We start from the raw sequence: 13,350 nt of genomic DNA on the forward strand, positions 1-13,350 counted from the left end.
ATTGACAATGATTCAAAATCGGGAAAAATATTTTTTTTAAACAAAATTTTTTCTTCATCATAAAAATTTCATGTTCTTTAAATATTTTTTTAAACAAAAAAGTTTTAAATATTTTCCATAATTTGTATAGTCTCCAGTGCAACAATCGCAAAGAATTAGAGTTGTATAATTCAAACTTTATATAGTTTTTCTCAAATTGAAGGTCTATTTTGCTATTTCCGCTTATATGTTTGTGTAAATCACTGTTACGTTTAAAATAAAATTCAGAAATTACTGAGATTCACTGGGAATCTTTGTTATTGTCCTAAGCCGTTCAGTATTGAAAATCAGTAAAATCGCTGCACTAGGAAAAATGTTTTGCATCAGTAGGTAGGACAATCTCGAATAAAATTTGATGTGTTTTAACAATTTTGAACATTGTTACTTTTGTGTGAGTTTTATGTCAATTAGGGTCATCACTAATTACTAGGGTATTCAATCGATTAACCGTTAATCGGTTAACCGATTAATTTTGGTCGGTTAACTGTTCGAATAATACAAAATTGGCAATTTTCAAATAACAAATAAACCGATTAATTTGTGTCGATTAACCGATTAAACGGAAATAGGAATTCACATTATTATAATGTACTTGTCCTAAGTTAATTGGCCTTTAATAGCCAGCCTAAAGCTCAGCTTACAATAATCAAGCCAATAAGATACCAGCTATACAGAGTCAGTCTAAAAGTATATTGACTCATTTTAAGTTAATACCTTGTTTCTTGTATACAACCCTTCCTCCCACTAATAAATGCTAAAATATTATTAGAAGTTTGTCTTGAAAATCATATATATTATTAATAAACCATTAATAGACAGTAAAGTTTGTTCATTTGACAATTTACGTCATTAATTGATAAAATAACAAGCCCCCAAATATATTATATTACATTATATATCGAATTTAATTTTATTTACTACTACTTAATCAACCGATTTGCTTGGCATAAGTCAGAATACTAGACTCTATAATATAAAATTATATTAAAAATATTTAAAGTTTAAAGTTAGTTTACTTAGAGACACTAAAGTGACAATTGACTTCACGCTAGATTACCTGGGATGTATAAAATAATCAATTGACTTTGCTTTGCATTAAAAAGAGCACATACGTACTTGTCAAATTAACCAAAATATAGCATCTCAAGACAAGTAATTAGACATTCGTGAAAATTACTGTCTTAAAGGGAATTATTATGCCTACACTCTAGATTACTTAGAGACACTAAAGTGGCAATTGACTCCATTTTGTATTACTTGGGATATATGCAGTAACCAATTGACTTATCTTTGCATTACAAAGAGCACATACGTGTCAAATGACACAAAAAAGACATTACAGAAAATTACTGTCTAAAATGGATAGGAAATTGAGCAACATTGGGAAAAGTTTGCTCTCAAATTGAGAATGATTTGAAATCAAATCTTTTATCAAATGTAAATGATTGAGAATGTTGTAAAAGTAATAAAAAAATAAAGGTTTTCACAACATTTTTTTTTCAAAATTTCTTAAATACACAGAAAAAATTATATTTCAATTCAAACATTTATCACATATTGAACTGGTTTCAATTATTTTATAATTGAATCATGTATTCATGTGCTCAAAAACAAAATTTTCTGATATTTTCTATTGAATTTTTAGTTTTGAATTTGATAATTTTGACAATTGAATATACAATTTTCTTTATTGGTTGAATTTCAAATACAAAAATTATTGAATAGATAATTTTCGTAATTGAAACACAAAAAATAACAAAAATGTGTTTTCAATTACGAAAATTATCTATTCAATAATTTTTGAAATTGAATTTGAAATCAAAACTTTAATATTGTGTTGGTCTACAGCATAGCCTGTTATTACATTCATAATGCAGTGCATAAAATCTAAGTCTAATTTAAAAATTTAGTTATTATATTTAATACAGTATTTCTAATAACATCAATGTCTAAGGCAGCTTCTCAACTATTTCTATTATTGCAGTCTTGTGCATCTCTGGCATCGTCTACATCTCTTAATATACCCAATGAGGCTTCTAAAAAATTTCGATATCTTCCCGAACAACTGAATTATGACAAAGATTTCAATGAAATACATGACTTGTGGTGGCATAATCTACTTGCAATTCTATAGAAAACTAAGAAAGTACTACAGTAAAACATTTTCATAAGAAGTAATTAGTTTTTTTTATCAAATAAAGTTTGTAATTATAGGATTAAAGCTAAAATTCAAATAAAAACAAATTAAAATTTTGTGTAATTTTTATAGAAATTTTGTATAATATTTTCTAAAACCTGAAATGGATATGATGCAATTTCGTTTACCCCCCTAAGGGCTAATAAATAATTAATTTATATTCTGAAAATAGACGTGACTTATTAATTTTTTTTTGTCACTACGAAAAGCAATAAATTAAAAAGTAAATAACTCAAAAAAAAAACACTTTGGTGTTTAGAAAGTCCCCTAAATATTATAGATTTGCTACAATGAAACAAAATTTAAAACAACATTTAATACAGCTATAATCAGGTTTCTAAAATAATTTGAATATATTTTCATAAAAAGTATTTATGCCATTACTTGGTTGGATGTTTGAAAAAAACAAATTGCTGCAAGTATTAAAATGTTACTAATTTGAATTACAAATTTTGTTTTTATAGTTGCAATTTAGAGGGAGATTTATGCATTTCCGACGAAATAGTCTAAATATTGTTGGAAGAGAATTAAGTTTTAAATGTTTTTTTTTTTATAGTTTCCAGTCCAACACTCGTAATGATGCTTGAGAAATTCCAAGTTGATTTAGTTTTTTATTCCATTTGATTGTCTGTTTAAAACCAGTGTTTAAAAAGCTACGATAACTAACAAATTTTTAACTGTTGCTACAACTACTGCTTCAAAAAGGTGTATGTAGCGGTAGCAGTAGCATTTGTCTTTTTTCGTTTTCTTGTTTTTTTAAAACTACTGCTACCTTCAAAATATAAAACTCTTAACAGAGCAGTAGTAATAAAACATGAATTGTAAATGGAGTAGTAGCATACTGCTCTATATCGAGTTTTAATTTTTAAGGTAGCAGTAAAGTAGCAGTTGATGCTGCAGTTACGGTAGCAATAAAAGTAGTCAAAAAAGAAAATCTTCAGTCATAACACCAAAATTGACAGAATTAAACACTGTGTGTTGTTTTTGTTTTGAGAGAGTTTGAAAGAATTAGTCGTTTTTATTCGTCTCAGATGTTCGTGTTGCTAACAGAAGGATCGTGTTTTCTGTGTGTATAACAAAAAAGCCGAACTTTTGTTTACAACACGATCAACTTACACAAATATACATTAACAACAACAACACATAATATACTTTTTTGGCTGAAGATTTTTATTTTTGACTTATTTTATTGCTACCTCAACTGCTACTTAGCTGCTACTTCAACTGCTACTTCTTCTACTACCTCAACTGCTACTTCTATTACTACTAAATTTTAAAAGTAGCAGAATTAATTAAAAAATAATGACTGCTACATCAAAAGATTTTCTTTTTTAAGGTAGCAATAGAAATTATTTTCTATTGCTACCTTAAACACCAAAGTGTTTTTTTTTTGAGTTACTGATTACTCTGCTACTTTTAAATTTTTCTTTTATTAGTACTACTACAACTACTGCTACCAAAATGTGAAGGTAGCAGTAGTAGTAGTAATTATTGACTCCGAGTTTTTATTAATTTTTTAACTAGACTACTTGTGTTTTTTCGTTGCTACTGCTACTTGTAGTCTAGTTTTTTAAACACTGTTTAAAACACTCTTACTAAATTAGTGAGATTCACTTGTAATATTTTTTTTTGCAGAGAAAAAACATGGTTGTGTTAAACATAATCTAAGAGCAACATATTATGATCAAATATAGACGTTATATAATTGTCATGTTTGACATATATTCACAATATATTATGATCATGTTTGATCATAATATGTTCTGAAGTGATCATATTATGTTCCAAAATAATCATAATATGACCTATAGTAACAATAAATGAAATCACGCGATCTAATTTCATTTCGATCATTCCCTAATTGATCATAACTTCCATATAAAGCATAAATGACTCAGGAAAAAAATTATTGAAATTATTAATTGTTTTTAATTAAAATTGCTTTTAATTACAATTGCTACAAGTATGTAACAATTAATCTAATTGGCCCTGCTGAGTACCAAGACGGGCTGCTCACTCTCATCTAAAGAAATGCATTTGTCAAGAGTTTCTAGGAATTTGAAACAAATATCAACAGCTAAATAAATACAAAAATAAATTTAAATTTAATTGATTGATACTAGAATATAAGAAGGCGCTAAAATTTTATTATTTTTAACTTAAGAGTCATATTTTTTTCTAATAAAACGACTTCAACAAATATAATTTTTAATTATTTCATAGATTAAATGCAAATAAATGCTATCTCTTATTCCGTCGAGTCATTTCTTCAGATTTGGAAACAAGAAATAGCCACTCGGAGCAATTCGTAGCCTAATTCATGGATTTTTGCCATGGAAGGACATGCGTGCACGATTACATTTGTGATCGATTGTGAGCAAACGCTCATTCAAAATTGAAACCACTGAGATGCCTATGGCCTGCACAATCTCTCGAACTTTCAATCTCCGATTGGCCAACAAATTGTTTCGGGCGTCCAGAATGTTCGGAATCTTCTATGCATATAGGGCCACAATGAAATTCATTAAAATACTTTTTTACCATTGAAATTGATGGTGCAGAGTTCCCATAGTATTTATCAAGATTAGTCTTTATTTGAGTGTTTTTCTTTTCGTAAAAAATAATGCTTAATAAGCAGACGAAATTTTCCAATTTCTCCTCAACTCACGAGGTAGTCTGCTATAAATGGCTGTCAGACACAAACTGAATGAATCAGCTTGCTAAAATTTAGACAGGAGTCAACTGACAGATGCCTATTGTTAGCAGCAGTGTTTCCCTTTCAGTTAAGAGGCGGGAAATTCAAAAAGTCATGGACTTATTAGAAAACAAGTAAGAAAGTGTGGTCGGTCAAGCCCGACCATATAATACCCTACACTAAGTAAAAGAGTAAAAACATTTTTTCTTTTAAAATTTCAATAATTTGTATTTTTGAGTGATTTTCGGAAGTGGTCCTTATATGGGGGCTATGACCAATTATGGACCGATCACCATGAAATTAGGTCGTGTGATTTGTGTCTATATGAAAGTTTACTATGTTGAATTTTGTGAGTATACCAACATTTTTAAGCGATTTATGCACGTTAAAGTGATTTTCGGAAGCGGGTCTATATGGGAGCTACGACTAATTATGGATCGATCGTAACAAAATTTGGTGACATGAATTTTGTATATATAAAACTTATTTGGAGTGCAACTTGTGGAGATACATTTATAAATTAAACATTTATGACCGATAAAGTCCAATTTCGGAAGGACATTCGTATGGGGGCTAGGTGAAATAATGGACAGATTTCAGCCAGTTTCAATAGGCTTCTTCCTTGAGCCGAAAAAATAATATGTACCAAATTTGATCGAAATATCTTCAAAATTGCGACCTGTACTCTGCGCACAAGACAGCCAGCCAGCCAGCCAGACGGACGGACGGACATCGTTTAATCGACTCAGAAAGTGATTCTAAGTCGATCGGTATACTTTAAGGTGGGTGTTAGACTAATATTTTTGGGCGTTACAAACATCTGCACAAACGCATAATACCCTCCCCACTATGGTGGTGTGGGGTATAAAAATAATGTGACTACACTCTAGATTACTTTAGATTACCTGGGATATATAAAGTAAACTATTGACCTCTATTTACATTACAAATAGCAAATTACACAAAAATATAAAAATTTAAATCAGCCAAGTAATTCGATATAAATTAAAATTACGGTGACTACTTTCCGGATTACTTAGAGACAGTGAAGTGATAATTGACTATACTTTGGATTACATGGGATGTATAAATTATTAAATTGACTTCTCTTTGATTTAGAAAGACTACATATGGGTCAAAATAAATATAAATTCGGGTTAGACAAGCAATTACATATTAGGAAAATTACTATGACTACACTCTAGATTACTTAGAGACACTAAAGTGATAATTGCCTTCAATCTAGATTACCAGGGAAGTATAAATTAACCAACTGGCTTCTATTTACATTAAAAAGAGAACATACCTGTCAAATAACCCGAAAATATATAAATTGGAGTGATTGCTAAGTAATTAGACACAAGTGAACTTCACTTTGTGAAGTTTAATGTAACCAAATATATAGCGAAGTCAATATAGCCAGGTCCGTCTGTCCGTCTGTATGTTGAAATCAACTTTCCATAGCCCCCAAATACATACATGATTCATACATCAATATATCGGGAATTCTTTCGGCTCGGTTGCTATTTTAAATCGACAAATTCCGCCCACAAATGGCTGAGATATAAGGGAAAAACGGGACAACCTAGATATTTGCCTTATTTTTAATCTATATCTGGATTACTAAGTCATTAATATCGAGAATATGGATATCTAATGATAGATATTTCAAAGTCCATTGCAACGATGTATATAAGGCTATAGTAAGTTGGACCTACAATGGGTCAAAATCGGGAAAAATATTTTTTAACTCGAATTTTTTTTCATCAAAAAAAATTTTTTTGTCTTAAATTCTTTTTCCAATAAAACAAATTTTTAAAAATTAAAAAACTAAAAAATTTTAAAAAAAATTGGAAAAAACTTTTTTAAAAAAAAAAAATAATTTTGTTTAAATAAAAATATTAAAAAAACAAGTAAGAGAGCTATATTTGGCTGTGCCGAATCTTATATACCCTTCACCAAATTATACTTTAAAATAAATATTTTTAAATATTTTTAGGTAAACAAAATTTATTTGTTTTTCAAAATTTTTTTTTTGAAATTGTTTTTTAATTTTTTTTTAAAAAAAGTTTTTTCCAATTTTTTTAAAATTTTTTTTTTTTTTAAAAAAAAATGTATGACAAAAAAAATTTTTTGATGAAAAAAAAATTCGGGTTAAAAAATATTTTTCCCGATTTTGACCCATTGTAGGTCCAACTTACTATAGTTTATCTACATCGTTGCAATGGACTTTGAAATATCTATCATTAGATATCCATATTGTCTATATTAATGTCTTAGTAATCCAGATATAGATAAAAAATAGGTCAAAAATCGAGGTTGTCCCGGTTTTTTGCTCATATCTCCGTTATTTATGGACCGATTTTGCTGATTTTAAATAGCAAAGTTCTCGAAAGCATGGCTGACAGAATTATTGAAGATTTGGATCCCGAAGATATGTGGGGTCTTCAGAAAATTGATTTCAACAGACAGACAGACGGACAGACGGACATGGCTTAATCGACTCCGCTATCTATAAGGATCCAGAATATATATACTTTATATGGTCGGAAATTAAAAATTGTAGAAATTACAAACGGAATGACAAACTTATATATACCCTTCTCACGAAGGTGAAGGGTATAAATATATTTTTAAGTATAAATTGGTGAAGGGTATATAAGATTCCTCATTTTGGTTCCACCACAGCAGTTTGGGTAGATAAGTCACTAATCCCCATTACCACGAAGCCTGGTTATGTTAACTAATAGTTATACTGATAGTTTTCATACAAAAATTATTTTAACCGGTAGTATAACTATTAGTTAACACATAACCAGACTTTGTGTTAATGGGGGTAGGTGGTTAGTAATCTAACCACTCTTTTACTTACGTTATTTATCAAAGATTTTGGTATAAAATATTACTTTGTTAGCACAAGACTACCAAACAAACACTAAATAACAAATTAACACTGAATTCGATGAACTAAAAACGCTCTTAGCTTCTTTTTATTGAATCGGGGAAAAGCCCTTAGAAAAACAACGGTTATAATATTTTTCAAATTAATATATTAATCTAACCAGAGCAATCTGACGGCAAAGTTTTGCCAAAAAACTTAAACGATGACTTAATGTCACTAAAAATTGTTTTAAGACTCTAGAAAAGGTGGTTAGAAAAGTGACCACTAATCCGGAAAGAATTAAAGACTGTATAAATGGTGGTTAGAAAAGTGACCACTAAACCGCAAAGAGTTAAGTCCTTATTATTTAGAGTGCAGGGTAACAAGTTAGCCTGCAACGAGTGGAAATAATATAGTAAGTAATGAAGGGTCATTACATTGGTATTTAAACCCATTACTGGGTAATGCAAGTTTTTGAGTCTATTGCTAATTTATAAGCAACTAACTTACACTGTTGTTTCTTTAGGTTTTGTTACATATCTGCTATTGTTTTGCTACTTAAAGTTGTTATTTAATAATTTTAATTTATTTATTGAAACAAATTAACTTAATTTAAATACATTTATTCTCACAAACATGACTTCAATAATCTAAATTTTATTTATATGACACTTGATTAGTTACAGCAATAAATTTGTAATAATGAAAAGATTGAAATTATCATATCGAATTTATTATAATAAATTGATATTAAAAATAAACAAACAAACTATCTTTACATGAGTAAATATATGTATAAAATACAAATCAATAATTAATTGAGTAAATAATTGTTTGAAGTAACATTTATGTAATAAAAATTATATCACGTGTTATTGATAAATTTATCTGTAAAAGATAACTAAACTTGAAAGTTTTATTTGCTAAAGATACTAAGATAGAAACCTTGACATTAAAATTTATTAATGTACAACAAAGTTGTAGGAAAGGAATTAAAAATAAATCTATTTTTTAAGTAAAAAGGGAATTTTATCACTTGGCTGACTCCAATTTATATATTTTTGGGTAATTTGACACATATCTGGGTCAGTTGTTTATTTTATACATCCCAGGTAATCTAGCGTGAAGTCAATCGTTACTTATATGTCGCTAAGTAATCTAGAAATTACATTATATTTTAAATATTCATAAAATTATCTTTTAAAAAGTGTAAGTTTCTAAACGAAATCCTTGTCTAAAATTCTCTAAAAATAAAAATTTATTTATCTTTATTTTATTATTTAAATGAAAAATATTTATTTAACTAACAATTCTACACGAGTTTTACAAACACACATTATGAACATTATTTACAAAACCTCCACATTTTGATGATCTAAACAGTTCTTGTTATCAAAATTTTATTACTAAACAAATGAAATTAAAATAAAACATCTTAAAATTATTTTTCTCTTAAATCATTTGTTTGTAAATGTTTTATTTCTACTTAACATGGTCTATATTTATTTAAGTCATGAACAAACAAACAATTTACTTACAAAAAATAAAAAAAAGATTAAAATTTCAACAAAAAATATGAAACTTATTTTTCTTTTTTTGAGATAAAATTTTGTATATTTAATCTTGCTAATTTTAGCGCTTAACAATTTCTCCAGTGTTTGTCATAACTCATATGAAACTGATTTTTATTAAATCTTCCATCACAAAGACTGAAATTAATGTTAAACCATCTATTACGGTCAAAGTACGAAGATGCGCGAGAAAAACTCTTGAAACACAAAAATATAAAAAATGTTTTGTAATTTTATATTGTGTGGTTTTTTTTTTAAATATTACACTTCTGTTTGAATATTTTGTAGGAGAAACAAAGCAGCAAATAAACAAATTCTTAGGGTAGCATGAAGTATTTTAATGATAATGGAACACTAAGGACGCGACTAACGTCCTTATTCGATAAAGTTCATAATAATTTTAGTTTTTTTAGGGATAGATTTTTCTAATCTTCAATACGAATGTTTTTCCTTTTATAAAGAACATATACATATTAAAAAACGTTTTACAAATGATCTCCAAACTGAGAAAATTTGATTTCAACTTACCAAGTCTGTTCTTTTACTGCTAGTTTTTATATCATTTCCAAAGCAAATTAGTAATGCAATACCTAGAAACCTCTGACTTTTATCAAATCGTAACACGGGTCCTTGGTGTCTAATGCTTAACTTGCATAATTTGATACAAAACCACATTTATTGTTTAGTCTACATCATAAACACAATTTACAAACATGCAGCTATGTAAATTGAAATGTAAATAAATTAGTTGGAAAGTAAATTTTTAAAAGATAATACAAAAAACTACAAGTTCAAATTACACTAGGCAACAAGATTAGTAAGATAGCTTTAACAACTGATAAAGAGACATTGAAAAATATTTTTTTTATTTTTTTCTGTAAAATTAAAATTATATTTTGTGAAAGTAGCAACTGTTGTTTTTATTTTGTAAAGGAGAATTTTTCCAAGTACTAAATATAGTACTTAGTACTAAATATTGTGGAAAGTACTAAAATAGTAGAAAGTACTAAAATAGTACCTAGTATTAAAATAGTACTTGGTACTAAAATAGTACTTAGTACTAAAATAGTACTCAGTACTAAAATAGTATTTAGTACTAAAATAGTACATAGTACTAAAATTGTACTTAGTACTAAAATAGTACTTAGTACTAAAATAGTACTTAGTACTAAAATAGTACTTAGTACTAAAATAGTACTTAGTACTAAAATAGTACTTAGTACTAAAATAGTACTTAGTACTAAAATAGTACTTAGTACTAAAATAGTACTTAGTGCTAAAATTGTACTCAGTACTAAAATAGTACTTAGTGCTAAAATTGTACTTAGTACTAAAATAGTACTTAGTTCTAAAATAGTACTCAGTACTAAAATAGTACCTAGTATTAAAATAGTACTTGGTACTAAAATAGTACTTAGTACTAAAATAGTATTTAGTACTAAAATAGTACTTAGTACTAAAATAGTACTTAGTACTAAAATAGTACTTAGTGCTAAAATTGTACTCAGTACTAAAATAGTACTTAGTTCTAAAATAGTACTCAGTACTAAAATAGTACCTAGTATTAAAATAGTACTTCGTACTAAAATAGTACTTGGTACTAAAATAGTACTTTGTACTAAAATAGTACTTAGTACTAAAATAGTACTTAGTACTAAAATAGTATTTAGTACTAAAATAGTACTTAGTACTAAAATAGTACTTAGTACTAAAATAGTACTTAGTACTAAAATAGTACATAGTACTAAAATAGTACTTAGTACTAAAATAGTACTTAGTACTAAAATAGAACTTAGTACTAAAATAGAACTTAGTACTAAAATAGAACATAGTACTAAAATAGAACTAAGTACTAAAATAGAACATAGTACTAAAATAGAACTAAGTACTAAAATAGTACTTAGTACTAAAATAGTACTTAGTACTAAAATAGTACTTAGTACTAAAATAGTACTTAGTACTAAAATAGTACTTAGTACTAAAATAGTACTTAGTACCAAAATAGTATTTAGTACTAAAATAGTACTTAGTACTAAAATAGTACTTAGTACTAAAATAGTACTTAGTACTTAGTACCAAAATAGTATTTAGTACTAAAATAGTACTTAGTACTTAAATAGTACTTTGTACTAAAATAGTACTTTGTACTAAAATAGTACTTTGTACTAAAATAGTACTTTGTACTAAAATAGTACATAGTACTAAAAAAGTACATAGTACTAAAATAGTACATAGTACTAAAATAGTACTTAGTACTAAAATAGTACTTAGTACTAAAATAGTACTTAGTACTAAAATAGTACTTAGTACTAAAATAGTACTTAGTACTAAAATAGTACTTAGTACTAAAATAGTACTTAATACTAAAATAGTACTTAGTATGAAAATAATACTTAGTACTAAAATAGTACATAGTACTAAAATAGTACATAGTACTAAAATAGTACATAGTACTAAAATAGTACATAGTACTAAAATAGTACATAGTACTAAAATAGTACTTAGTACTAAAATAGTACTTAGTACTAAGATAGTACTTAGTTCTAAAATAGTACTTAGTACTAAAATGGTACTTAGTACTAAAATAGTACTTAGTACTAAAATAGTATTTAGTTCTAAAATAGTACTTAGTACTAAAATAGTACTTAGTACTAAAATAGTACTTTGTATTAAAATAGTACTTTGTACTAAAATTGTACTTTGTATTAAAATAGTACTTTGCACTAAAATAGTACTTAGTACTAAAATAGTACTTAGTACTAAAATAGTACTTAGTACTAAAATAGTACTTAGTACTAAAATAGTACTTAGTACTAAAATAGTACTTAGTACTAAAATAGTACTTAGTACTAAAATAGTACTTAGTACTAAAATAGTACTTAGTACTAAAATAGTACTTAGTACTAAAATAGTACTTAGTACTAAAATAGTACTTAGTACTAAAATAGTACTTAGTACTAAAATAGTACTTAGTACTAAAATAGTACTTAGTACTAAAATAGTACTTAGTACTAAAATAGTACTTAGTACTAAAATAGTACTTAGTACTAAAATAGTACTTAGTACTAAAATAGTACTTAGTACTAAATTGTACTTAGTACTAAAATAGTACTTAGTACTAAAATAGTACTTAGTACTAAAATAGTACTTAGTACTAAAATAGTACTAAGTACTAAATATAGTACTGAGTACTAAATATAGTACTAAGTACTAAATAAAGTATATAGTTTTAAATATAGTACTTACATAGTTCTACATATAGTACTTAGTACTAAATATAGTATCGAGAACTAGTTCGCGAAGCTGATTTAATCAGACATGTTGGATCTTTCCATAATAAATTTCTTATTTAATTTCAAATTACAAGCAGAATGACAAACTTATAGGTTTGCTCAAAATTTTCTAAATTTATTTACAGTTCAGTAACCTTTTTGTATATATGTATATTTTTTCTTTTTTGTAGTAAATGTCTATAATTTAAACAATTTCATTATATGAATAAGACTTAGTAACTAGCTTTGGATTAATAAGTGAATAATATTATATTCCCCAAAAAGAAACTAAAAACCAACTTAAAATTAAACTGTTTCGTATGACACAATTATCCGTGGGTAGTAAATACTTGTATACAAAAGGCAGCAAGCAGTACTTTTTGCTTTAATGATGATGATGACAATGATTATATTTCAGTTTAAAAGTTTGTTATAGGATTCAAAGATTTCTTAAACAAAGATACTTTGCTTTAAAGTATAAGAGCAGGAGTATTGAGGATTTTTTAAATGTATTTAAATAAGAAATGATTTTCAAAATTTATTTTGAAAAATTTTCCAAAATATTTGCTTAATTTTATTGACAGATAATAAATAATTTTTGATCGACCTAAATCTATAAAATCCCTATTAAATATTTAAATTTAAAAGCAACAAAGACCGTCCTAGAGATAAAATCAAAAATTGTCTATCAAACA

At 26.8% G+C, this 13,350-nt stretch overlaps 1 protein-coding gene across 9 annotated transcripts in view; it reads left to right on the forward strand.

The window, feature by feature from the left end:
* The window catches only part of Nhe2 (Na[+]/H[+] hydrogen exchanger 2), a 192,498-nt gene that overhangs the window by 87,091 nt on the left and 92,057 nt on the right, over nucleotides 1-13,350 (forward strand). The window lies entirely within an intron of this gene.

This window comes from Calliphora vicina, chromosome 2, assembly GCF_958450345.1.
Source record: "Calliphora vicina chromosome 2, idCalVici1.1, whole genome shotgun sequence".
Taxonomy (NCBI): domain Eukaryota; kingdom Metazoa; phylum Arthropoda; class Insecta; order Diptera; family Calliphoridae; genus Calliphora; species Calliphora vicina.